The sequence below is a fragment of the Phocoena sinus genome, chromosome 11, assembly GCF_008692025.1.
Source record: "Phocoena sinus isolate mPhoSin1 chromosome 11, mPhoSin1.pri, whole genome shotgun sequence".
NCBI lineage: Eukaryota > Metazoa > Chordata > Mammalia > Artiodactyla > Phocoenidae > Phocoena > Phocoena sinus.
Genome location: NC_045773.1, coordinates 29,915,163 through 29,941,182, shown reverse-complemented (window position 1 = coordinate 29,941,182; position 26,020 = coordinate 29,915,163). Strand labels below are relative to the sequence as shown.

Sequence of the window (26,020 nt, the reverse complement as noted above, 5' to 3'; positions counted from 1 at the left end):
TCCAACCTAAAATTTTAAGTAAATCCAAATTCCATCAGCTTGCGGAGAGTGTGGTCTCATTTAGCGTAAACGAAATTTGGTTTTAAGCAACATCGTGGATGTTCCCATTTGCTAGTTTAGTCACTTTAAGTGGCAGTGAAAGCCCAAGGACTTGAACGTAAAGCAAATCAAACATGGCCGTTTTCGCCATGCCTTATACTGATGTTAAAAGTCTCAAAATAATCTCCTTTAAATTTCGGCAAAAACAATTCTCGTGAGAACCTTGCTGTGCACATACAAAGGCAGTTGACCTTTCTGGGATATTCACTCTCAGTATTTGAGCAAGCAACATATAACACAAGAATATCCACGGCTATCCCACTATCATCCCCTGCAAATTCCCCTTCAGAGACTTTCCAGATCATAAAGGGAGGCAGTGGTGTTGAAATTCAGTGATGAGAAAGCTCCTTGAGCCTCTGAGTCTCAGCAACTTAGAAACATGTGTATTTCCTCCAGTTGTAGATGTGCAAGTGATAGCAGTTCTTCTCCATCTTGAGCAGAAGAGGACAGGGATGACCGCTGGAAATCATATTAATCAATTGCTCTTATGAGTTCAGAGTATTTACAGCATTTCAACACCCAGCTTTGTGAAGAAGTTACCCCTTTCCACCTTCATCATCCATGGGTCCAGCCCTTCCCACAAATGGAAGTGAAAGATGATTTGGGAGGGAAATAAAAGCTGGCCCCAGGGGTGTTTCAGAGAAGACATGGAGAGCATGAACTTTGTGACGCACCCTAGAAGGTCCTAGATTGACATTCCTGTGGCATGTTCACAGTCTGTTGCTCAAAGGTCTCTCTGCCGCTGTTGACTTTTCTTGATAAGTTACTAGAAGTGAAGCCACTCAGCACTCTTATTTGTCTGGACTCCTGGCTAACGTTTTAGATTAAGATCAAAATTTCCAAGTCTCTTCCTGTTTCTGAAGTTGCCTTAAGTCCGGTTTTAAGAGAGGTAACATGCTGTAGCCTGGCCCCCAAGCCCCTGCCGAGGAATGTAAGGTAGGTTTACACGTGCGATCTGCGTTCTCATAAGGGGTATTTCAGTAAGAGGGATGGTGAGGTGGAAGGGCTTGGAAACGGCCGTGGGGTTGAGACCAAGCTTTGCCACTTCCTAATTTTGTGACTTTGGGTCTCTTCTTCCTCCCACATAAGGTAATTCAGTGAGACGCCATGGAAGCGTGAGGCAACTGTTGCTATCTTAGAGGAGAAAGAATAGCTGTTGTGCTGGGCTGGGAGCCAGGAAGCCTAGATTTCACTTCGGCCCCAGAGAACTCACTCTGGGTCTTGGGAACCCGCTTCACCTCTCTGGACTTTGTTGCTTCATTTTCAAAATGAGAGGCTAGGGCCCGGGCCACCCTGCTTGTCGTTAACGTCACCCAACCTGTTTGAGAAGTAAAGTTGTTTTCCAGTGGGTGGGCATGGAGGCGGTAGAGCAGCACAGGTGCTGGAATCAGTAACATGTGAGTTCAAGCTCTAGCTTCCCTACTTGTAGCAATACGGCAGTGGGTAGATACCTGGCTAGCATCTCCGTGCCTTCATTTCCTCCTTTGTAAAATGGAGATCATGGGGATGTCTTCCTGTAAGGCTGATGTGAGGGTGTAAAGGCAAAGTGCTTAGCACAGCCTGGCACACTTCCCCAAGGCTGCCTTAACAGATTATGACAAAGTTGGAGGTTTAAAACAACACACATGTATCATCTCACAGCTCTGTAGGTTAGGCATATGACCTGGGTCTCGCTGGGCTAGAATCAAAGTATTAATGCAGGGCAGTGTTCTCTTCTGGAAACTTTTATGGGCTGAACTGTGTTCCCCAACATTTATTTGTTGAAGTCCTAATCTCTGGTACCTCAGAATGTAATTTTATTTGGAGATAAGGTCTTTAAAAAGGTGGTAAAATTAAAATACGACCCTTAGGGTAGATCCTAATTTCTAATCCAGTCTGACTGGTATCCTTAGAAGAGAAAGAAATTTGGATGTACAGAGACACTCCAGGGATGCGTGTGCACAGAGGGGTGCCTTGACTATGTGAGGACAGAGCAAGCAGGTAACAACTCCAGGCTCAGAAGAGGGGCCTCAGGAGAAACCAAACCTGCTGACTCCTTGATCCTGGACTTCAGCCTTCAAACTGCGAGCAAACAGACATCTGTTGTTTAAACCACCCAGCCTGTGGAATTGTGTTACGGCAGCCCTAGCAAACTAATATAGGACCTCTCGGGGGAGAACGTGTTTCTTTGCTCTTTCCAGCTTCTACAGTTTGCTTGCATTGCTTAGCTTCTGGCTCTCTTGCTCCACCGTCAAGGCCAGCAACAGTGGGTCACGTTCATCTCATACTGCATCACGCTGACACCTTCTGCCTCCCTCTCCCACGTTTAAGGACCTTTGTGATTACATTGTGCACACCTGTCTCTTTCTCAAGGTCAGTGATTAGCAGCTTCAGTTCTGTTTGCAAACTGAATTCTTCCTTGCCTTGTAATATAACATATTCACGTGCTTTTGGATTAGCATGTGGACATTTTTGGGGGACCATTATTCTACCTTCCACAGTGTTCAGTCAGTTTTAGCTATTGTATGGAATAGAACTTTGACACTGGTTTAGCTTGCTTTACTGACTCCAGTACTGGAGTGGAAATAACCAAACAAAAAATTAAATTTCACTGAGTAGAAACTGGGGAATCATGTTCATTCTGTAGTTTGTCTTTGCTTTCTCCAGTACAGCATGAGCTCCTGCTGACAGAGGATTCCTAGTACACAGAATACATGATGTTCCAGTGAGCTGAAGTTTCAGCATACTGATTCAGCTGATATTTCTAGCAAATTGTTGACCTAGTATTGTTTGTTTATTTTTAAATAAATTTATTTTTGGCCGTGTTGGGTCTTCGTTGCCGCGCGCGGGCTTTCTCTAGTTGTGGCTATTCTTCGTTACAGTGCCTGGACTTCTTATTGAGGTGGCTTCTCTTGTTGCAGAGCATGGGCTCTAGGCACGCAGGCTTCAGTAGTTGCGACACATGGGCTCAGTAGTTGTGGCTGGCGGGCTCTAGAGCGCAGGCTCAGTAGTTGTGGCGCACGGGCTTAGTTGCTCCACGGCATGTGGGATCTTCCCGGACCAGGGCTCGAACCCGTGTCCCCTGCACTGGCAGGCGGATTCTTAACCACAGCACCACCAGGGAAGCCCCCTAGTATTGTTTATTTAGGGGTTTTCTGGTCTCGGTAGAATGGTAGTTCAAGCTGAGATTTGTCATACCACTTCTAACAGATCTGCTTGTTTACCTTTAGAAAAGAAAGTTTCGGTGTTCACAGGGGGACCGAGGTTGTGTAGTTTCCACTGCATATTTGGCCTCATGTGTCCAGAGAAACAAAAAGCGTAGAGCAGAAAACCTGATAACTGTATTCTTCAAACATATCTTTCAGGCATAATAACAGAAACCCAACTAAAAGAACCGTAAAATGAAGTGGGGATTTATTAGTTTGTGCAACTACAGCACCTTGGAGTAGATCTGACACTGAGTTTGGCTCAATCCAGGGATTCCACAATATCCTGAGGGCTGGGAATCTCTCCTCTCGTCTCTGTGCTTTGCTTTCATCCACATTGACCTCACTCCAGGGAGGGACTTCATTCCAAAGGGGGACCTCTCAGCACAGTGGGCCTTGGCAACTCCGGGCTTAGATGAGCCTTACGGCCAGCAAGCCCATTGCAAAGAGAGCTCTTCCACCTTTAAAACCCGAGAGGGGCTTCCCTGGTGGTGCAGCAGCTAAGAATCCGCCTGCCAATGCAGGGGACACGGGTTCGAGCCTTGGTCCAGGAAGATCCCACATGACGCGGAGCAGCTAAGTCTGTGTACCACAACTACTGAGCCCGTGAGCCGCAACTACTGAAGCCCGTGCGCCCAGAGCCCGTGCTCCACAACAAGAGAAACCACCGCAATGAGAAGCCCGCCCACCGCAACGAAGGGTAGCCCCTGTTCTCCGCAAATAGAGAAAGCCCACGCACAGCAACGAAGACCCAACACAGCCAAAAATAAGTAAATAAAATTAAATAAATAAATACATTGATAGTTTAAAAAAAAAGCCCAATAAGATCTCCAGGGTTAGTTTCCCTGGATCAGTTTGGGTCATGGTCCTTCCCTGAACCAATCAGTCTGGTCAGAAGACATAATGCAAGGATTGGCCAGGCTGAGGTCAAGGCCACCCTGGAGCCCTGTGACAAAGGGAGGCATCAGCCTCTGCCCAAACACAGGGATAGAGAATAAGGAGGAATGGTTCCCAAGGAAAATCAAGGTGGTATTTCCAGAAAAAGGTGTGATGGATACATGTACACAAAACTAACCAGCCTCTACTCTCAGATGAGGTTATATTGTTACTGTGGAGAATGGAGCTTCTTATGGCTGTCTTCTGTCTTATTTGGGCACCAGGCATCCCTTGCTGGATGCTGGATGCTGGGTGAGCCCACCCACCCAAAAATTTATAGATGCAAGGATACAAGACACATAACACCAGTGGATTTGAAATAAAGTTTATTAATTATATATAAACGGCCAAAGGATTGCCTGAGAAGGGCTCAGGTTCTGTTCAGAGTTAAGTAAGCAGAGAGGGAGGGAAGGATCAGGTGGCCGCAGGTGTTCACAGTGCATAGTGGATGGGCTGGGGTTGGGGTTCCCCTTAAGGCTGGGTTTCCAGTGGCTTGAACTTCCCTGTGAGGCCCAAGGGAGGGAGTGCCCAGATGTAGGGCAAGTCGTAACGGGGAAGCATGGGGCTTAAAGGTAATCAGCAGTCCAACCTCAAAAATGGACTTAGATTCTTTTTTAAAAAAATAAATAAATTTATAAAAAAAAAAAATAAGAATATGGGGCATCACTAGGATCCTCAGCCATGCTACCCAGGCTTCCAAGATAGAAACGGAGAAACAACGTCCATTTCATTTGTTGAATCTTAGTAGTTCCACCTCAGCAAAGTCTCACCTCCTCTGCTCTTTGCAATCCTCAACCGCATCACTTCTTTTTTTTTTTTTTAACATCTTTATTGGGATATAATTGCTTTACAATGGTGTGTTAGTTTCTGCCTTATAACAAAGTGAATCAGCTATACATATACATATATCCCCATATCCCCTCCCTCTTGTGTCTCCCTCCCACCCTCCCTATCCCACCCCTCTAGGTGGTCACAAAGCACCGAGCTGATCTCCCTGTGCTATGCGGCTGCTTCCCACTAGCTATCTACCTTACGTTTGGTAGAGTATATATGTCCATGCCTCTCTCTCGCTTTGTCACAGCTCACCCTTCGCCCTCCCCATATCCTCAAGTCCGTTCTCTAGCAGGTCTGTGTCTTTATTCCTGTCTTACCCCTAGGTTCTTCATGATCTTTTTTTCCCCTTATATTCCATATATATGTGTTAGCATACGGTATTTGTGTTTCTCTTTCTGGCTTACTTCGCTCTGTATGACAGACTCAGGGTCCATCCACCTCACTACAAATAGCTCAATTTCATTTCTTTTTAAGGCTGAGTAATATTCCATTGTGTATATGTGCCACATCTTCTTTATCCATTCGTCCGATGATGGGCGCTTAGGTTGTTTCCATCTCCGGGCTATTGTAAATAGAGCTGCAATGAACATTTTGGCACATGACTCTTTTTGAATTTTGGTTTTCTCAGGGTATATGCCCAGTAGTGGGATTGCTGGGTCATATGGTAGTTCTATTTGTAATTTTTTAAGGAACCTCCGTACTGTTCTCCACAGTGGCTGTACCAATTCACATTCCCACCAACAGTGCAAGAGTGTCCCCTTTTCTCCACACCCTCTCCAGCATTTATTGTTTCTAGATTTTTTGATGATGGCCTTTCTGACTGGTGTGAGATGATATCTCATTGTAGTTTTGATTTGCATTTCTCTAATGATTAATGATGTTGAGCATTCTTTCATGTGTTTGTTGGCAGTCTGTATATCTTCTTTGGAGAAATGTCTATTTAGGACTTCTGCCCATTTTTGGATTGGGTTGTTTGTTTTTTTGTTATTGAGCTGCTTGGAAATTTTGGAAATTAATCCTTTGTCAGTTGCTTCATTTGCAAATGTTTTCTCCCATTCTGAGGGTTGTCTTTTGGTCTTGTTTATGGTTTCCTTTGCTGTGCAAAAGCTTTGAAGTTTCATTAGGTCCCATTTGTTTATTTTTGTTTTTATTTCCATTTCTCTAGGAGGTGGGTCAAGAAGGATCTTGCTGTGATTTATGTCATAGAGTGTTCTGCCTATGTTTTCCTCTAAGAGTTTGATAGTTTCTGGCCTTACATTTAGGTCTTTAATCCATTTTGAGCTTATTTTTGTGTATGGTGTTAGGGAGTGATCTAATCTCATACTTTTACATGTACCTGTCTAGTTTTCCCAGCACCACTTATCGAAGAGGCTGTCCTTTCTCCACTGTACATTCCTGCCTCCTTTATCAAAGATAAGGTGACCATATGTGCGTGGGTTTATCTCTGGGCTTTCTATCCTGTTCCATTGATCTATATCTCTGTTTTTGTGCCAGTACCATACTGTCTTGATTACTGTAGCTTTGTAGTATAGTCTGAAGTCAGGGAGCCTGATTCCTCCAGCTCATTTTTCATTCTCAAGATTGCTTTGGCTATTTGGGATCTTTTGTGTTTCCATACAAATTATGAAATTTTTTGTTCTAGTTCTGTGAAAAATGCCAGTGGTAGTTTGATAGGGATTGCATTGAATCTGTAGATTGCTTTGGGTAGTAGAGTCATTTTCACAATGTTGATTCTTCCCATCCAAGAACATGGTATATCTCTCCATCTATTTGTATCATCTTTAATTTCTTCCATCAGTGTCTTATAATTTTCTGCATACAGGTCTTTTGTCTCCTTAGGTAGGTTTATTATTCCTAGATATTTTATTCTTTTTGTTGCAATGGTAAATGGAAGTGTTTTCTTGATTTCACTTTCAGATTTTTCATCATTAGTGTATAGGACTGCCAGAGATTTCTGTGCAATTAATTTTGTATCCTGTTACTTTACCAAATTCATTGATTAGCTCTAGTAGTTTTCTGGTAGCATCTTTAGGATTCTCTATGTATAGTATCATGTCATCTGCAAACAGTGACAGCTTTACTTCTTCTTTTCCGATTTGGATTCCTTTTATTTCCTTTTCTTCTCTGATTGCTGTGGCTAAAACTTCCAAAACTATGTTGAATAAGAGTGGTGAGAGTGGGCAACCTTGTCTTGTTCCTGATCTTAGTGGAAATGCTTTCAGTTTTTCACCATTGAGGATGATGTTGGCTGTGGGTTTGTCATATATGGCCTTTATTATGTTGAGGAAAGTTCCCTCTATGCTTACTTTCTGCAGGGTTTTTATTATAAATGGGTGTTGAATTTTGTCAAAAGCTTTCTCTGCATCTATTGAGATGATCATATGGTTTTTCTCCTTCACTTTGTTAATATGGTGTATCACATTGATTGATTTGCGTATATTGAAGAATCCTTGCATTCCTGGAATAAACCCCACTTGATCTTGGTGTATGATCCTTTTAATGTGCTGTTGGAGTCTGTTTGCTAGTATTTTGTTGAGGATTTTTGCATCTATGTTCATCAGTGATATTGGCCTGTAGTTTTCTTTCTTTGTGACATCTTTGTCTGGTTTTGGTATCAAAACCAGATACCATGGTGGCCTCGTAGAATGAGTTTGGGAGTGTTCCTCCCTCTGCTATATTTTGGAAGAGTTTGAGAAGGATATGTGTTAGCTCTTCTCTAAATGTTTGATAGAATTCGCCTGTGAAGCCATCTGGTCCTGGACTTCTGTGTGTTGGAAGATTTTTAATCACAGTTTCAATTTCAGTGCTTGTGATTGGTCTGTTCATATTATCTATTTCTTCCTGATTCAGTCTTGGCAGGTTGTGCATTTCTAAGAATTTGTCCATTTCTTCCAGGTTGTCCATCTTTATTGGCATCTTCATTCCTCAGCCCGGCTCCGCCGAGCGGGAGGGGCAGAGGAGCTGAGCTGCAGAGGTCGTGGTCTGTGCCCCATGGGCCATCCCACGCTGCCCTTCCAGTGGCTTGTTCTGCCTGCAGAGCTCGCAGCCTGGCCTCCAGCCCTGCGTGGCCGTGAGGCAGAGGTGGGGACTGCGAGGTTGCTGTACCAGCTTTGGGTACTGGAGACTCGCTTTGGTGCCGTGGCGAGCAGGTGAAGTATTTCACTTGTGCCCACTGGGCGTCGCTTTTCACAAACATGTGTTACTAAAAGTCTTCCCGGTGTGCTGCCCTGAGCTGCTGCCGTCAGCTGTGGCGTGTACACACATGCATGTGTATTTGGCCGTGTGTGTGAGGGAATTATACCAAGCTATTGGCTCTGTCTCCCCACATCTTTGGGACTCTAGCAGACCCATCTTTATTTATCAAATGGGTAGTCAGAAGACAGTATTACAACCAGCCTGTACAGAGAATTCCAGCAACTAATATAACAGCCAAACCTGTGACAGTGGGTTCCTGAGTGCCATATTGATGTCTACTGAGAATAGGATAGTACTTGCCTGGTGAATAGCAGGAAACACACATATTTCTCTGTGCCTTTCGGATGGTTCTTTCGTGTCACACAGAGTGACTCTGCTCTCTACTTTCCCTTTGCCCAAAGCTCAGGGCAAACTGGTTAGGACTCAGGGCTGTAGGGACAATTGGAACACCAGCTCCACTTCATACAAGCCAGTAACCGTGGCAGGTTGCTTCCATATATACAGAGCGTGTCTGAAAGAGGATGCTTTCATTCTTCCAAACCCAAAAAACAATGTCAGATCTTTCAAGAACCTCCAAGATCATCTGGTCCCATTTCCACATCTTACAGGGGGAGAAATTCAGCCAAGGACAGAGGTGAGTAGGCAGCTGGCCAGGAGACAAGTGGGTGGCCATTCCAACTGTATGGGCGACTGTCAATGCAAGGTTGCCTGATCGTGAAAAAAGCCTTCCCATCAGAAGCGTTTCCAGTAGACGATTAAGAGCTATGATATGGTAATCATTTGAACAACTATGGTTATTAGTCTTATTTGCAGACACAGTGTTCAATTATGCAGAGCACTCTAGTGCAGTGGTCCCTTGGAAATTTCTCAGCCATCAGTGCAGAGTCTATTTTAAATGAATATATTCAGCGCTTTCCTCAGACCTACTTATCATACACAGGAGACCAACCACCCATGGAAAATCAGTTCGCTACAAGGGGAGGCATGGGAGCTTTAAAACAGTTCTTACTGCACAGCAGCCAACTAATTTCTTGGAAAAAAAAAAAAAAAAAAAACAGACTTCTTGCCTATGGGGCTGTCCAGAAGACTGTATTCACATCTCCAAGTGAGCAGAGGTTAGTTTCTTGGCCTTGTTCTAGGGAACATCCCTACACAGAGAAGTCAATACCTCACCATCCATGGAGCCCTCCTGATGCTCAGAAGCTGGTTTTATGTATTTATTTGCAATGTGGAGGGAAGCTGGCTTAAAGTAAGCAGCTGTAACAAGACCACAACACACCACGCACATACACCCGATTCAGTAACGGCATCCTGTGGAAACTCTTCTGGAAATCTCAGAACCCAAACCACTGTGTGGGATTTCAAACAACGGTCAGAGCCACTGCTCTCACTATTGGAGCAATAAACTATGTTTACCAAAGTCTTCCTTTTTCTGGCGGAGTTGTCCCACATCTCTGCCACAGACTGTGAGCCAGCTAGCGCCTCTCTGAGGAGTCTTGAACTAAACCTCTGCCCATTGGGAGCTTGTCAGAGTTTAGGGAGGTTTGACCATAGAAAAAACTGAACTGTGCATCCTACTTGGCACCGGGGCATTTTTTGGTTTTTTTTCAAAACCGCTTCCACAAAAGTGGCCCAAGTGGTATTAAGGGGTGGGGGACAGGGCTAGGGCTTGACCTCTCAGGTGGATAAAATGCACTCCATTGGTGAGTATTGCTGCAATGGAAGTCCAGAAAGCAAAGTTTTGGGGTTGACTTTGTGTCCTGGAGTGAAGGGTTTTAGCTCCCTGGGCCCAGAGCCTGGAATGGTAAGCTTTCTAGCCTGTGCTCTCAGCTAGCGAAAAGGCAGTGCTTCCAGAACAGAGTAATTAAGAGGAACCTTTTCTGCAGCTTCCTTTAAGCTTAGAAAGGATTCAGTTCAGTAAGAAGTCCATGAATAGGACCTCTGGAGACACCTCTTGAGTAGAGCTGGATATGCACGTGGCTTGTCCTTTGGATGAGCCCAGAAAGAAGTTTTAGAACCACCTTTACCATAAAGATCACCTTTATGATCTTTTTATATCCTCACCTTCTCCCTCTGTCAGCCTTGTTCCTTGGTCTGCCCATTGCATTCGGGATCCTTGAGTTTCCTTAGCAAGTGAAGAATGGTTGATAGGATATCTCCCATTGCCCAGGAGTTTGTCCACTCTATGGATATCCTACTGAGTTTGGAGGCATTGATGTAGTGAAAGTCAGTCCTGGGGAAACGCGTGGGAGCACTCGTTATTCTAAGGACATTTTTTCAGTTCCAGCAAGCACTTGCTGCGTCCCGTGGAAGAAGTCCTGTGCTCAGTGTCTGAGTCCCGCTTAACGTGTGAAGGCAGCTGTGGGATAATGGATGAGAACGCTGCACTGCCGTTAGATTATCGGCTCTTCACTTACTTGTCTATCCAATCAGCATATTCTTATTCAGAATTTCCGACGTGCCCCTTTGCTAGGTGCTGTGGATATAGCATGAATAAGAGGGTCAATTCCTTGCCCTCGTAAGCTTGCATTCTAGCGAGGGAGACAGGGTAGGCAAATACACATGATGTATTCTGAGTGTGATACGAGGGAGGGATGAAACAAACAAGAGGATGACGCGGGGAGTCCTGGGGAGGAACCTCAGCAGAGCGCAGGCAGAGAAGGCGTCTTGGAGGAGGCGGTATTTGAGCCGAGACCTGAACCTTGAGGGAAAACCACCTAAGACTAGAGTCAGGAAAAGAACAGTCCAGGCAGAGGACAAGAGCAAATATCAAGGTACTCGGGCAGGAGAGATCTTGATATACCTGAGGTTATAAAAAGGAACATCCACGTAGTAAAGTGGGACCTTGCGGAGGAAAAAGGAGAGCACAGTCAGAGAGGTGGGCAGGGGCAGGGCCTAGGGGAGCTTGGAGGCCAGGGACGGGCATTCAGGTTTTAGTCTGTGTGCAGTAGGGACCCTTATGAGCTTTCAAGTAGGAAATGGTGGGCTCTGGTTGACACCTTCTAGTGAGACTCTGGCTGGTGTGTGGAGAATAAATTAGAAGGAGATTAGAAGCTGGGAGAAGGGGCTGGGAGGCCATCACCAAAGTCAGACCAGAGGGGACAGTGGTTCGGCCTCGGGCAGTGGTAGAGGAGCAAGAAGAGAGACAGAGAGATGGAGGGACAGACTCCAAGTCAGGGGCTGCGCTGAAGGGAGCTGATGGATTTGTGTGGGAGGGCGCCCCCCATGCTGGCATAGGGGGTGGTATGGAATAGGTGCTCAATCAAGGTTTCGTCTGCAGTGAACCACCATTGAAGTTTTAGGCTCAAATTCAATCTTTGCCTCCTATGCACCTTTACACTGTAGGGGAAGAAAAATAATTTTCTCTCTATCCTTCCAGGTTGTTGGCTGAGACCCACCTATAATAAAAAGGCAGATTAACATGAGGAAAAAAAAATAGAATTACATCTGTACCTATGGGAGCCCCAAAGATCTGACACTCAAAGGCAGCCGGACAATTGAGGCTGGTGTACTATCCTGAGCGAAGGAAAGGGATAGGGGTCTGGGCTTCACAGGGGGGCAGGCAGTTCACAGGAAGGTGAGAGGAGGAGATGTTTGGTAAACAAGGGTCCTCCTGGCAGGCAGGTAAGTGTCTTGAGTGAAAAAGTGATCTCTGGCAATAGCTCTCTTCCTGGTACAGGCCCCCAATGTAAATTCTTTTAGGCAGTTAAAAGGTTTTTCCTGAGTCTGCTGGGTCTTGATTGTCTTCAGCTCCACGTGCCAGAGTTACATATTTTGGGGTGACAGCTTCTGCTACCCTGCAGGGCAAATCCTCAGCAAGGGGTGGCAGGTCTGCAAGTCCTTTGTAAGTGGCCAGCCACCCAGATACAGGGGATGGACATTTCTAGAGATGTCTGTGCCCGTACAGATTTGACCAGAGGCTCTTGGTGTTCACCCCCCAGGGCTTAAGTGCAGGTGACCGGGAGAACTTTGCATTTTATTTCCACTTGTAACCTGACGTTGAGCTTAACTCCCCGTGGGCCCCTCCTACAGCAGGAAAGCAGATAACTCTCCGTGACCTTCCATTATTGACTTTGGATGAATTTGCCCAGAACCTTGTCAACTCAGATGCTCATTTTGCTGGTGGACAAGAAGCTTTGGGAACCAGGCTGCTACTACAGACCCATCTCAGGAAAATCAAACAGCAGCCTGGGGGCTTTGGGGGCTCATTCATCATGGAGAGCATTTGGATGTGTGGCTAATTATATGCTTTATTATGGATACTAATTTGCGCTGGAAGCTGCTGCTGTGAGTGTTAGCATTTAGCTCTAGTTAATGAAGTTGAGTTGCGCATTCAATGTATCACTGAGCTCACAATGTCTCCTCTTGGCTAGGACGAGTTGGTATGGGAAGCTGAGGGGTGACAGTGTTGGGGAGAACACATTCACACAGTGAGTTTCTTCCCTGTAACTCTGGGCTGTCGCCCATGTTGCATTGCGCTTGTGCCATGTTGATGTGAGATTATTCTCAGTGGGATAAAACCCTGGGCTGTGTTAAGAGAGAAGTTATCGGGTTGTTGTGATTATTTATCAGCGTAATCACAAAGAGCCCCTGTGTGGACTCCAGTGAAGCCAACTGGAGACCTGTGGTTTCTTTCAAGACAGTCTTCATGTTTTAAGAAGAGGAAAAGGAAGCTGGCGTAAAAATGCATTCAGCGTGTCCCACTCAGCTCATCTCTAAGTTTAATCATCACTGATGACTTGCAAATACAGAGGATAAACACACTTACTTTTCACCTTTGCAATAAAGAAAATCAACTATTTGCTCTGCTCTCATTGGTATTAAGAGGAGTTACACACGTGAATCCCTAATACATCAATGAGATGATAGACTCCTGGGGGAGCCATTTAATTTTTTACGGCCTTTTTTTTTTTTTTTTTTTTAAACGTTGGGCTGAAAGAAGGAGAAAAAAAAGCCCGAAGGTCCTGTATAAAGAACAACTTAGACTGACCTTGATTCTTAGGTATTCTTTCTCAGAGCCCAGCTCCAGAGACTGGGCAGCCAGGACGGCCTGGCAGGGAAGGGGTTGAGTTGCCCCAGTGGGGCCAGTCCCGAGAGTCCCACACCTGTTTTGCCGAAAACCTTAATGTTGGTTTCAAGTTTCGTAGGATTCTCTGGCAAAATGACCACTCTACACTCAGTTAAATAAGAATTTAGAGAGAGTTTATTGAATTAACAAAGATTACAGTATACTAATTAAGAATAGTATAACTAACTAAGAAAGAATAGTAAGGACAGAGGTTTATACATCACTGAATTGGGGAAGCACCTACACCCAGATGCAAGCAACGCTGGGAAGTCCCTTGAGCGGCAATCTGGAGTCCCAACTGGAGGTCCCGGCTTGTGCGTCCACCCCACAGGTGAGACTTCACTTTGCCGCTCGAAGGAGCCCAGCGTTCAGCACCAGGCCGCAGGCCCATAACGATCAGCCTGCGTGCAAGTTTGCAGCTCTGCTTATTGTCACAAATGCCTTGGTCTTAACTCGTAAGTCTTGGAATGTTCTTGATTCCTGGGGGCTGGCCAGACCCTCAAAGTGCAAGAAGTCCCATGACTTCCCCTCTGTCTTACCTAGTGGTCTACGATGTGTGCTGGCCTGGGTGTAGCTCAGCGGTTTGGCATGCAGCCAGCCTTCACATCCTTGTCCCACCCGAGGCCTAGTGCCGCCTCTGAAGCCTGAACGAGACGACTTCACTAGCTTCCCCAGCATACACCTTCCAGAATGGCTGGTTTGATCGTTTGCCTGAGTCCTCACCCTTTACCCCCACCCAGGGCTTCAGTCCTGCTCTCTGCTCACCAATGGGAGTTGGCACACACGCCTGCTGCATTGGGGTGTTCTACAGTCTTGTGCGGCAAGTGAGAGGCTGTCTTTCCTTACATACCTGCTAAGCATGCTAGGTGCTTGAAATGCAGAGTTTCACTCAGTTCTCACTGTGGCCTCCCTCAGGCCAGCGATCCTGGGAGCCCCAAGTCTCAGGTGAGAACAGCTGGAGAACACACAGCTGACAAGGGGAAGTGACTTGGGTCAGACTGATTCCCAAGTTCAGTGTCCTAAACCGGGTTGGCAAACCTTTTCTTTTAAGGGCACTTAGTACGTATGTCTGGCTCTGCGGGCCACAAGTTCTTTGTCCAACTCACTTCTGTGCTTGGAGAGGGAATGTACCATTGACAATGTGTAAATGACAGGTATAGTCATGTTGTGCTAAAATTTCTCTACAAAAAAGATCGGTAGCCGGATTCAACCAGTGAGCCGTAGTTTGCTGACTCCTGTCCCTAAATGCTTCGCATTTTTGCTGCTCCAGGCTTTTTGGTGAGGGTCTTATCTTAGGCTTTGGAGTCCCATAGAGCCAGGCTCACACCCAGCCTCTGCCACTCGTTTGCTCTGTTATGTCGGAGAAATCACTTAACCCCTGTGAGCTCGGTTTTCCTCATTTGTGAAAGGATAACCTAAGAGGGTAGTTGCATGAGAGAACGTGTGCGAAGCATCGGACACAGAGTTCAGCCTTGGGATAGCTGCTGACTGTGGCCTCAGACCCTTGGAGATGTTCTGCTGATCCAGCTCCTGACTCCCAGGAGAAAGAGTCAACCTAGGCTTGTTGTCTACAGCAGCTGTGCATTCAGACCAGGCCGGGAATGTTCTGGGTCCATGGGCCAGCTTTCAATCCTGTTTCTGTCTCCAAAAGAACAATTTGGCATCAGGGAACAAAAGTCAGAAGGTTACAATGGGAATTCATGCCCCTAAGATCCCAGGGAACGTGGGGTCCAATATTAAAGCATAAAGGAGGAAAGCAAGACATTTTAAAAAATCTTTTTAGAGATGGTTAAGAGACACAAAGAGCCCCTCACTGTTTTACACTTGTAAGGAGACCCCTGCTGGGCTCCCAGTCCTAATCTCAGTAAAAAGCCACAGGGCATCTGGTTCCATTGACTCACTTCCTTTTTTCGCCATAGCCTCTGGCAGGAAAACTCGAACCAGCGAGGCGCTTTAGAATTGGCTTCAGCAGGGACTTCTCTGTCAATCAGCTGCTGATACTGGGAACATAAAGACGGCGACATGATACAATTTCTGTTTTTATTTCTTTACTTTTGATGCGGTCATCCTTGAGGAACCACAGTCATCAGCTGTATACTCACGGCTCCCTGGGGTACAGAACCCTGGACGGTTAAACTACAGAATTAGATTGAAGTAATGGCATTGGTGGTGACGAGAACACAGAGGGCCTGCCTCAGAGAGGCAGGGTAAGTGGGATTAGGTGATTTTATTTATGGTGTTATGCACGTTGATCTGTTGATTCCTTTGTCTGTTTTACCGATTTATTCCTTTCTCTCCTATACCTGCTTAGTAGCTGTTTAAGTGAACTTCTTAGCTCACGTAATTTGAAAGTCCAAGAGTCTGTTGGCATCACGTACAGCTAGATCCAGGAAGCTCAAACCATGTCATTAGAGCTTAGTCTCTCTCTCTCTCTGTTTCCTCTCCTCCCTCCTTTTCTACCCATATCTCTCACTCACTTAGTCATGAAATAGATGGAAAAAGTTGAAAGGCCCCAGTGACAGTGACATGTCACAGCTGAGGTGCAGAGTTTGGTGGGGGTGGTCCAAGAAGATGCGCTGCAGGAGGAAACGTCTGAATTTGGGATTATACCCCCAAGGAGGGGAGAGATCGAAAGCAGCGTTGGTCAGCCTGTGCTCTCTGAACACCCATAGAAGCGTCTCCTGGGCTTGGCTGTCATGGTGCAGTTTCCTGGGCCTTATCCCAGACCGACAGAATGAGATTCCCAGGGGAAGGCCCTGGGTTGTGCGTTTCTTTAGCAAGTTCCCTCTGGAACTTGTGCATTCCAATTTAAAGCAATCTTAGGTGGAGCAGCTTCTCATTCTGTACAATTAAACAGTAAAAAGTAATCCGAGTCTGTACACTGAAGCTAGATCAGGAAACATAAAATGTATAGGCTGGATGCTTTGAAGAGTTTCCGGAACACTAGTTCTGGAAGCCTGTTGGATCCCCCTACTCTCCAAACCTTCCTGAGTCGTGTACACAGACAACCCTGACTTAGGGGTGAGTTCTGCTGTAGACAGACAGCCTCCCTGAGACCCTAAAAGATGGCATTCTCTTTTTCATGCAGCAGGTGCAGAAAGCATGGAAATCTGGTGAAGGGCTCATCATCTCTAGCTGGTCTTTGCTCTGCATGACGTGCCTAGAAAAAGGCCTAGTAGGTATGAAGTGCCCAGGAAGTTTCCATGAGTTCCTTTCATCCATCTTTGCAATGTTGGAAAAGGAAAGTGCGATGTCCCTATCTCATGTGCTCCTTGATCTTCCTGTTCTACGAGATCCTAGTGTGGGCTCTGAGGAGAGTTGGCTGGGTTCACCGTTCCTGCTCTGCCCCTTATAGGCTGAGTGACCTTGAATAAGTTATTAACATCCCTGAGCCTCAGTTTTCTCATGGGCAACACCTGTCCCACAAGGTGGTGGGTGAGGATTAAGAGAGAGAATGCATGGGAGGCGTTTAGCATGATGTCTGACATCTGATAAGTACTCAGTAAACCTCAACTACTATGATTTGATTGTCCTTATTCGTACTTGATCTGTAATATGCACAGAGAGGAGAAATAAGATTTTAATCTGAGAAAGCTATCAGGCTCCTACCTCTTTTGCAAACTAACATTGGGTCAATAGAGCCTCAGGGAAGGGTTTGGCTTCTATTAGTTTCTCTGTTGGCCTTGATTACATAAAATTAATTGTAGATAATTATATAGAAATGATAATGGATATTTAGTTCGTTTCCATCAGAGACTCAACAGAGCATGGTAGTTAAGACCAAGACTTTTGGGCAAAACAGACATAGGTGTGAGCCGGATTCTGTCACTTACTAACTCTATGACCTCGGGCAAGTTATTGAACTTCTCCAGCCTCAATTTCCTAGTCTGTACAATGGGAAGAATAATAGGATTCATCTCACTGGGTTGCTGTGAGGATTCACTGGTTGTTGGATGTAAAGCACCTGTTTGCTCCACGGAAAGAGCTTTACCATCACCACCACCATCATGTCAAACGACTGTCAATAGGGGTGTCCGGGGTGCTCCATGTACCTTATGGGAAGAGAGTTTTGCTGGTTCTGATATGTTTCTTATTTAAAATGGCCATGCAGTAAGGTTTTTTTTTTTTTTTTTTTTTTTGCAGTACGCGGGCCTCTCACTGTTGTGGCCTTTCCCGTTGCGGAGCACAGGCTCCGGACGCGCAGGCTCAGCGGCCATGGCTCACGGGCCTAGACGCTCCGCGGCATGTGGGATCTTCCCGGACCGGGGCACGAACCCGTGTCCCCTGCATCGGCAGGAGGACTCTCAACCACTGCGCCACCAGGGAAGCCCTATGCAGTAAGTTTTTAAAGCTTATCACTATCTACATTCTTTACATCACCAAAAAGGGACTCTATCGGCCAGAGAAGAGAAGCCTGGGTTAGAAGAATGGGAGGAGGGGGATGTAGTGACTTTCTCAGGTTACCTAAGGCAAGAGTGTTCGAGGATCTTTGGATTTGGGGGAGGGGGAGGGGTGAGGCATGGTACCAGACACTCTTGCCGGATTTATTTCTCTTCCTCCCCTCCCCTCCCCTCCCCTTTTCTTTCCTTAAATGGAACTAGAGATTTAGAGATCTTTCCCCCCTGAAACTGGGTCATCACTTTAGATTCTGGTAAAACACAAAAGCGCCCATTTGTTTCTTCCTGCTTATTCATTCTTGCAACAAAATACCAGGAGAACAGAGGAAAGCGCTATCAAAGGCATTTCTGTTCAAAGGAAACACTCCTCAGTGGTCACTATTACCTTGGAAGTTTCTTCTGCTTCTTTGACAGTGAAATCATTTTTCTTGCCCTGATTTTTGTGCCTGTTTCCCTGCGGCACCCGAACCTGAGATGGTTTCCCCCGATTCAGGATGTGCCCGGTACATAGGAAGCTGCAGAGGAGCCTCATTTTGGCTGACAGGGCTCAGCCGGGCCACTCGCAGCTGGGTCTGAGTTGCCCGCAGTGGGAGGCAGAGCTCTGCCGGGGCAGCAGACGATTTTCAGGGGTCAGCGAACAAAACATCCAAAAATCCATCCAGTCACAAGGTGAGAAGTTATTCTCTTTCCACTTCCCTCTCAGTCCTCAAGGAGCAGGACTCTGTCTGCTGCTAGTGTGTTTTCACAGCTCGCTAACACTTCCTAACGTCCCTTTGTAATGCAGTGAGAAGGCGGGCCTCAGAGGCAGGGCTCTCAGCAGCTGATTGTATGCAGTTATAATTTAATAACTTTATATCCACCCTTGTGCTTAGCTTCTATTTATGGCAAGGGATACTGGTTTTCCATTTGCTGCTGTGATTGTTAAGTTTCCTTGAACACGTGTAAGTAACAGAGAACCGAGTAAACGAAAATATATTAGGGAGATAACATAGGTATCATGTAGCCACGGCAAAAATGTTGAAGGCTGGGAAGGCTGGGAAGGACTGAAGTTTGGGGAAACTGCGCTTGGTGCAATGACATCCCTTCCCTCTTTGGGGCTGACTTCCAACGTGGAGCCACCGTCTCCTGAAGCCAGCTGGCTCCATGCATCAGTTGGTGAGAGCCTTTAGGAATACACAAAGCCCAGCTCTCCAGAGGGATGAAGAGGTGGTGCTGTGTTGGTCTTTAGTTGTGAATGAAATAGCCCCACCAGGCTCTTTCCCTGGGATAAGAGTCAGGGCAGTGGGGAGATGGGACTTCAGAGTTCGGTTGCCTTGGCTTTGCCTCTCAGCCAGGAATGTGTCATCATAGATTCTGGATTCACACCATCTGGGTTCAAATGCAAATCTGAGATGTGGCACTTACTAACTGGGCAACCACAGGCAAGTTGCTGTGCTGCGGTTTTCCTATCTGTAGAATGGGATAATAACGGAACTTGCTGATAGGGTTATTGTGAAGACTGAGTTAAAAATATAGAGTACCCAGAAAAAAATGCCCAGAACATAATCTCATGGTAAGTGCTTAATAAATTAAGCGCTATGATTGCTACTGTCGTCGTCATCATCGTCACCGTTATCATCATCATCGTCATCTCTCCTTGTTTGTAAAACCAGGCTGGTATTGCCTGCCTCAGAAGGTCAGTGGTCCATGGTTGACGCACAGCGAATGCTGAGTCCCTGCCCCATCCCTTCTCCTGAAGATGTGAGACTGGTAGGCTGATAACAAACTTCCAAAGCTACAGATATATGTGGCTTTTACACCTTACTTGATTTTGAACGGTAACACGACCACAGTGGGGTTTTTGAGGTAGCTGCTTCCCATACACCAAGCCACTGGGTTGCTGGATATACAGAGTTCTGGGAGGTAGATGTGAACGTCACGCATTTAAAATGGTACCCGTGCCTTAGGATGGAGTTCTCTGACCAAGCAAGCCAAGCAGCGTCGCCCATTTGTAAGAGTCCTTTTGCATCAGCACATTCCAGCTATAGCGGGAGTGAGCTCCTCTGCCCTTAAGATGGAAACGATGATAACACTGATGTCAGCAGCTAAGCCCAGTTTTAAACCCATGCTGCTCCTCTCGGTTGAAGTTAGCACCATTTTATTAAGTTGGTAGTGAGCTGTAGCTGCCCCACATTCCCTTTGTTCATCTACTATCCGTCTAAGCTAATCACTTCATTAGCCCGGGCAAGAAGTCTTCTGCCGTGTTAAATAACTCTAAAAACCTACCGGAGGTGCTTTTGGGTAGCCTGATTGGCTTTAACTTGAAGTTCGTTACCTCTGGACTAGGATATGTTAAATGCAGGGCCTGGAAAACAAGCTGAATTCTGCACTGAGAGCAAATTCTGTTTATTTGTAGGGAAAAAAAAAAAAAAAATCGTCCCTTTAGGCCAGCGGTTTTCAAAGTGTGGGCCCGGACCCGCCAGTAGCAGCTTTATCTGGGAATGTGTCAGGCCCCGCTCTAGACCTACTGAATCACTGAATCAGAAACTCTGCAGGTAAAGCCTCGCAATCAGTTCTAGAAGCCCTCTCGGTGACACTGCTGGAGGTTAAAGCTTGAAAACCAGTTCTTTAAACTGTGTCTTCAGATTATAAACTTGTTTTGTTTTCTGGCAGAGAGAAGAAAAAAAGGAAAGGCTGAAAAAGGGAAAAAGAGGGGAGGGGCAGGAGAGAAATCAGAAAGGTGGGTAAATAAGACCTGAGCAATCCCGATGGGAAGTCTGTTTACTCAAGTAGGGCCTTGGACCAGCAGCGTGGGGCTCATTTAGGATCTGGGAGTATTATTCAAGAGCCTTCCTTAGCAACAGTGTGGGAGAGGGATATGCTGGCCCCCGGCCAGGGTGACTGGGCAGAATACACAGAGAGGGGCCAAATTGCTGCTTTCTTGTCCAACATGTGAGAGGACAGTGGGGGGCTTCCAGGTGGAGTATAACAGTACAGGACAGCCCCAGTTGCTCCCAGGGTCCCCCCCAGGATGGACACACAGAGGATACTTAGTAAATGCTCTTTGACTTGACACAGATTGAACCTTAGTAGCCTACACTGAGTTTCCCCAGCTCATTCTGATCTGGAGAAAGTAGGTGGGTTTACTGGGCCTGGTCTGCAGGGAAGAGCAGGACATGGTCTTAGGGCATCCACTGTGGCCCCTCCCCCTGACTGCTGCGAGACAGCTCGGCTTAGGGGAAGGAGCCCCAGGCTTCAGTCCAGGGACACCCGTTCTTACTAGTGTGTGGCCTTAAGCCAGTCACGAGCTCTCTAACCTTCAGGCTCACTCCTCCTCTGTAGAAGGAGGATAACAGTTCCTTCCAGATGTTTCTGCTCAGCACTGTCGCACCTGCACCTATACATACAATACTTGGCACACAATAGGTGTCAAATAAGTATTTAAGTAAAAACAAAAAGGAAGGGAGGGGGCTTCCCTGGTGGCGCAGTGGTTGAGAGTCCGCCTGCCGATGCAGGGGACGCGGGTTGGTGCCCCGGTCCAGTAAGATCCCACATGCAGTGGAGCGGCTGGGCCCGTGAGCCATGGCCGCTGAGCCTGCGCGTCCAGAGCCTGTGCTCCACGACGGGAGAGGCCACAACAGTGAGAGGCCCGCGTACCGCAAAAAAAAAAAAGTAAGGGAGGAAGGAAAGAAGGAAGATCGGTTGTTTTTTGTGAGGCTTATATGAAATAACGCTTTGAGAATGCCTAGCGTAACATTGTCGGTACAAAGATGTACTGTTAAGCGGTATCTATCACAATGAGGAGGAAGAGAAAGAAAAATCCATTCAGAAAGAAGCCTTCTAGGTGCCTCGAATTGGGCCTGTGTCCTTGCTGAGCATCTGGCCCTGCCCCGCCCACTCTTCTCTCTGCACCTACACTTGCTCCCCCTTCCAGCTTTACCTTAGGGGCCACCCCACTTGGGGCGCTGAGTCCATAGCCTTCAAGTCCCATGCGTAGTACGTGGTCAAAATGACCTTAGAACTGAAATGAACTGCAAGTGTGTGGCCAGACTTGAGGGGGGTGGTGGTGGTTCCAAGTGGGACTGACACATTTTCGATCCCTGTAACTAAGGAATTACATGTCAATTATTTTAGGTTGTTTTATTTCTACAATAGGTAATCACTGACCTTTTGGTTAACACATTTCCCGCATAGTCATAGCAAGCATTTTTAGTAATACCCTTCCCACGTGTTGTTAAGTTATAGAAATGCCATTAGCTGCCTTCATTTATATGATTAAAGGGATGCTCTCATCTTGAGAATGTTTGGATATCCCCTGCCTTTCCTTAACTACCCCTCCCCCTTCCCCTTTGAACATCAGTGCAAAGGACCAACCTGCCAACTCAAGAAAGGAGAGAAACTGGAAATGGTATTTATTATATTTGCTGAAAGTCCTTGGTTATCAATTATTCTCCAAAGAGCATAGGTTTTGGGAATCAGACCTGAGTTGATCCCAAACCCACCTACTATCAACTTTGTGACCCTGAGCAAGTTACCTAACCTTTCCGAGCCTAAATTTGCATCTATATTCTATAGGGATCTTGTTTGGATTAAACAGCCTCTGCAAATATATCTACAATAAATACACACCAAAAGTTAGTTTCCTTCTTTCACCAGTAAGTCGTGCAAGCATACCCAACAAATACAGACCATCGTAAAAAGTAAGTCCTTGCCCAGACCTTGGTTGCAAGCTTGGACACAGGGAAGGATGGACGGGAGGGGTTTATGTTCATTCAACGAGACACACAGCTCCTTCTTACCATCTGAAAGAACTGATGGGGTCCGAGAAGTATTCTTCTATAGTTTGGGGTCAGCTGTGGTAAAGACAATCATGGGGAAAGGTCCTTTCAAGCTCCTTGCCAAAAACAGAGTGTCATTCTCTTCCACCTTCTGGATTTTTTTTTTTTTTTTTTTTTTTTTTTTTTTTTTTTTTGCGGTACGCGGGCCTCTCCCGTTGCAGAGCACAGGCTCTGGACACGCATGCTCAGCGGCCACGGCTCACGGGCCCAGCTGTTCCGCGGCATGTGGGATCTTCCCGGACCGGGACACGAACCCGTGTCCCCTGCCTCGGCAGGTGGACTCTCAACCACTGCTCCACCAGGGAAGCCCCACCTTTTGGATTTTGATGGCAGGTGGAACAGTAAAGATAAGGAATGGGTTAGACTTTGGAAAGTGAGTACTCAGGGGTCATCAGAAGATGCCTTCCTTTGGAATGCTGTCAACATAGAGAGTGCCTGCTGCACTGACAAGCACAGCACTGGAAATGGACCCCATACACACACGCAATGATCCACTGTTTACTGTAAAATGAGCAACTCTCCAGCTCTTGAGCAAAACAGCAGCAGCCTCGTGGGTGTTTGTGCCCAAAAAGAAATCAGAGAGAAAAAGAGGGCTACCGCCAGGGACACCGTTCTGACCTAAGCATTGTTCTCCATTGCCTTTTGGAGAGTCATAGTCGGTTTTTCCCTATTAGTATCGGTAGGCTTTGTTAGTTCTTGAAACACCTCTGTAAACAGTCCCTGTTGGGTTACTGTGCCTTCCAGCTAAGCTTGGACTCGTGGGGCTGGCTTGGAGGTCAAGCTTGAGGGCTGCCCTTCTCACCCATGGCCTCCACAGCCTCCCAACCATGGCAGGGTTACAGGAGGACACTGAACTGAGGAGATCCATGGGAGGACAGGCAGAAATGAGGCTCCTGTAGGGTTTTAATTGCACAACGGAAAACAAAACTGCAAGTAGGCTTCCAGTATGACTCAGCTAACTGTCTCATCAGTGACTGTTTATTTCTTTCTTTGACCAAAAGCCAATGAGTGAAATGTGGAATTAGCCCTGAAGGCAGGGGCCAGGGCTTCTGGTGACATTTGCTACTGAAACTGAGCTGGAATCAGCCTTTGACCTGCTGGGGATAAAAAGAAATTGGTATTTTTAGGGCTCTTCTTTGGACCGCAAATCGGCAACCCTTGAGCTGGGGGGAATTACCAGTATTTGCCATCTTCCCTCACTGGCATTTTATCTTCTGAACACATCCAGTTCAGATTGCAGTGCTTTCTACTTTCAGCTAGGCTTGGGAACCGGCAGGGTCTCAAGAAGGCATTGGCAACAATGAGTACTTCAGGCTTTGGCAAGGACATACAAGAAGACTGGAAAACAGATGCAGTTCAGTCACGCTCAGCCTGCTGGCATATCCTGTATCGGAAAAACAGTCAAAGCAGTGGGTTGAATGGTGGCCCCTCCGTAAAAGCTATGTCCATGTCAAATCCCTAGAATCTGTAAATGGTATCTTGGATGTGGATTATCTGATTGGGCCCTAAATCCAATAACAAGTGTCCTTGTAAGAGATGCACGGAGGAGAGACACACAGAGAGAAAAGGAGGAGTGTGGAGAGAGAGGCTGAGATTAGGATGAGGCTAAAGAACTCCAGGACTGCCAGTACCACCAGCAGCGAGGAGAGATCCCCCCAGGGCCTCTGCAGGGAGCCCAGCCTGGCGGGATTTTGGACGTCTGGCCTCCAGAAGTGGGAGAGGACACATTTCTGTTGTTTTAAGCCACCTAGTTTGTGGTGATTTGTTACAGCAGACACAGGAAACTAACACACCATATGCTGGAGATGGTGCTGGGGTCAGGGAGTAGCCCATAAGCCAAAAGAGATTCTCAAGGAGGCTTTTTGTGACAAAGAGAAGTCCTGCTCTGGGCTCTTTGTAGCAGTGCTCTTGGCGTGTTTTACTTTTTCCTCTATAAACTCGAATCCCCTGTTTTATTAATCTACCAGAGGAAAGAAAGAGCCTACTTCTGTCATCCTTCCTTAAAGAAATTGACCGTTACGGGCAAGGGGCATGTTTCCTCAACCAATTTTGAGAGCTTCCCCATCCTTTTCCTTACATTCCTACCACTCCAGCAGCCCAGAACGGTGTCCAGTCAGCACATTACGTGTTTATTAGTTTCCTGAAGCTAATTTTGCCACCTTAAGCTCTTTCAGATCCATCTCTCTGCACCCAAGGCAGGAGGAGAATATAACCGAGGAAAAGGTGCACATGTCTTACTCTATTATCTTACCTACCACGAAGGAAACCCTGTAAATCTTCTCTCAGCCTTAACAAACCTTTGGTTTACAGGAAACACAGGAGATTTGATCTATCCTCAGTTGTGCCTTTCAGAGGACCCCAAACGTCAATTTTTAAGTTAGCCAACATGCAAGCTAGATATTTTAACTATCATTTTATTTCCATCCAGGCCAAGGGACAATTTAGAAAAGGTTCTATTCTAAGTACATAGCCAAAGAAGTGTGGAAGGGCCACGGGGGCCGTTGTTCTGAAGGCAGCCTGTCAGTCGTTGTGATTGAAACATAACCCCGACTGCTTCCACAAGCATAATAAGATGCTTTGCAAAAGGTTGTCGAATTGTAGGATGTAATAAAGTCTGCTTAGCTTCATTTTCAGTGCCGCAGGGTCCTAAAGCACGAGCCCCATTTCCTTATGCCTTGGGACTTGTTTGAGTTCCTTTGGTGCCTGGAAATGACAGAACATAAACCAGACATTTAGTTAGAACAAATAGCATTTTTTTTGAACCATGGCAATAAACAAAATGTAAATTTGCTTACTGCCGATCTCTTAGATTGCCATTAACACGTTACACGAAGCCATATAGATGTGGGCCGGTGGCGTGACATAGGTGGATTCCAGCCCTGCAGATGCCCGTACTCCCTGGATCTCCACCTGTTCTGTGCCTTCTGCCCACAGCCTAGGCCCCAGAGGTCAACCGCATGGTCTCTTAATCTGCTTTAAGGACGCAAGTCTTATATACAAAGTGAAGCCAATTCAGACCTCGAATTAGATAAGAATAGATTCTCAAATATAGACATTATCAGAAGTACCTGGCAAGCTTGTAAGAAAAACACGGATTTCTCCAGCCTGTCCTCCACATTCTGAATTAGCCGGTGTGGAGAGAAGGCCAAGAATCTGTGCTTGTTAACAAGCCTCCATACTAGTCTGAGGCACCCGCCGCTGGATCGGGGGAATTCTTGAGCTAGTATGTAGCATGCAGAATCAGCTTTACTTCAAGGCCAAGTTACCTGAAGGATTTAGGCCAGGCCTAAAACAAAGGACTTCTACTTATAAAATAGGAAAGTGGGGGAAGCCCTTTAATCTTATTTGTGGGAAAAAAAAAAAAAAAAAAAAAGATAATTCCTAGCTCATAGAAATGTATTTCATAGCTCTGATACCCTCTCTTTACCCCAAAGGAGAATCTGTTGGATACTTGGCTTCTGGGCCTTACTCACTGGGATTAGTAACGTG

The 26,020-nt window shown here is 46.3% G+C and overlaps 1 protein-coding gene across 6 annotated transcripts in view; it reads right to left on the bottom strand.

Moving 5' to 3' along the window:
- Positions 1-24,929: 24,929 nt before the first annotated feature.
- FHIT (fragile histidine triad diadenosine triphosphatase) overlaps positions 24,930-26,020 on the bottom strand; it is a 1,483,533-nt gene continuing 1,482,442 nt past the window's right edge. For all 6 annotated transcript variants that reach the window (XM_032649510.1, XM_032649509.1, XM_032649512.1 and 3 more), the window contains one exon: positions 24,930-25,234. The gene's annotated coding sequence lies outside the window, so the exon portion shown is untranslated. The remainder of the gene's footprint in view (positions 25,235-26,020) is intronic.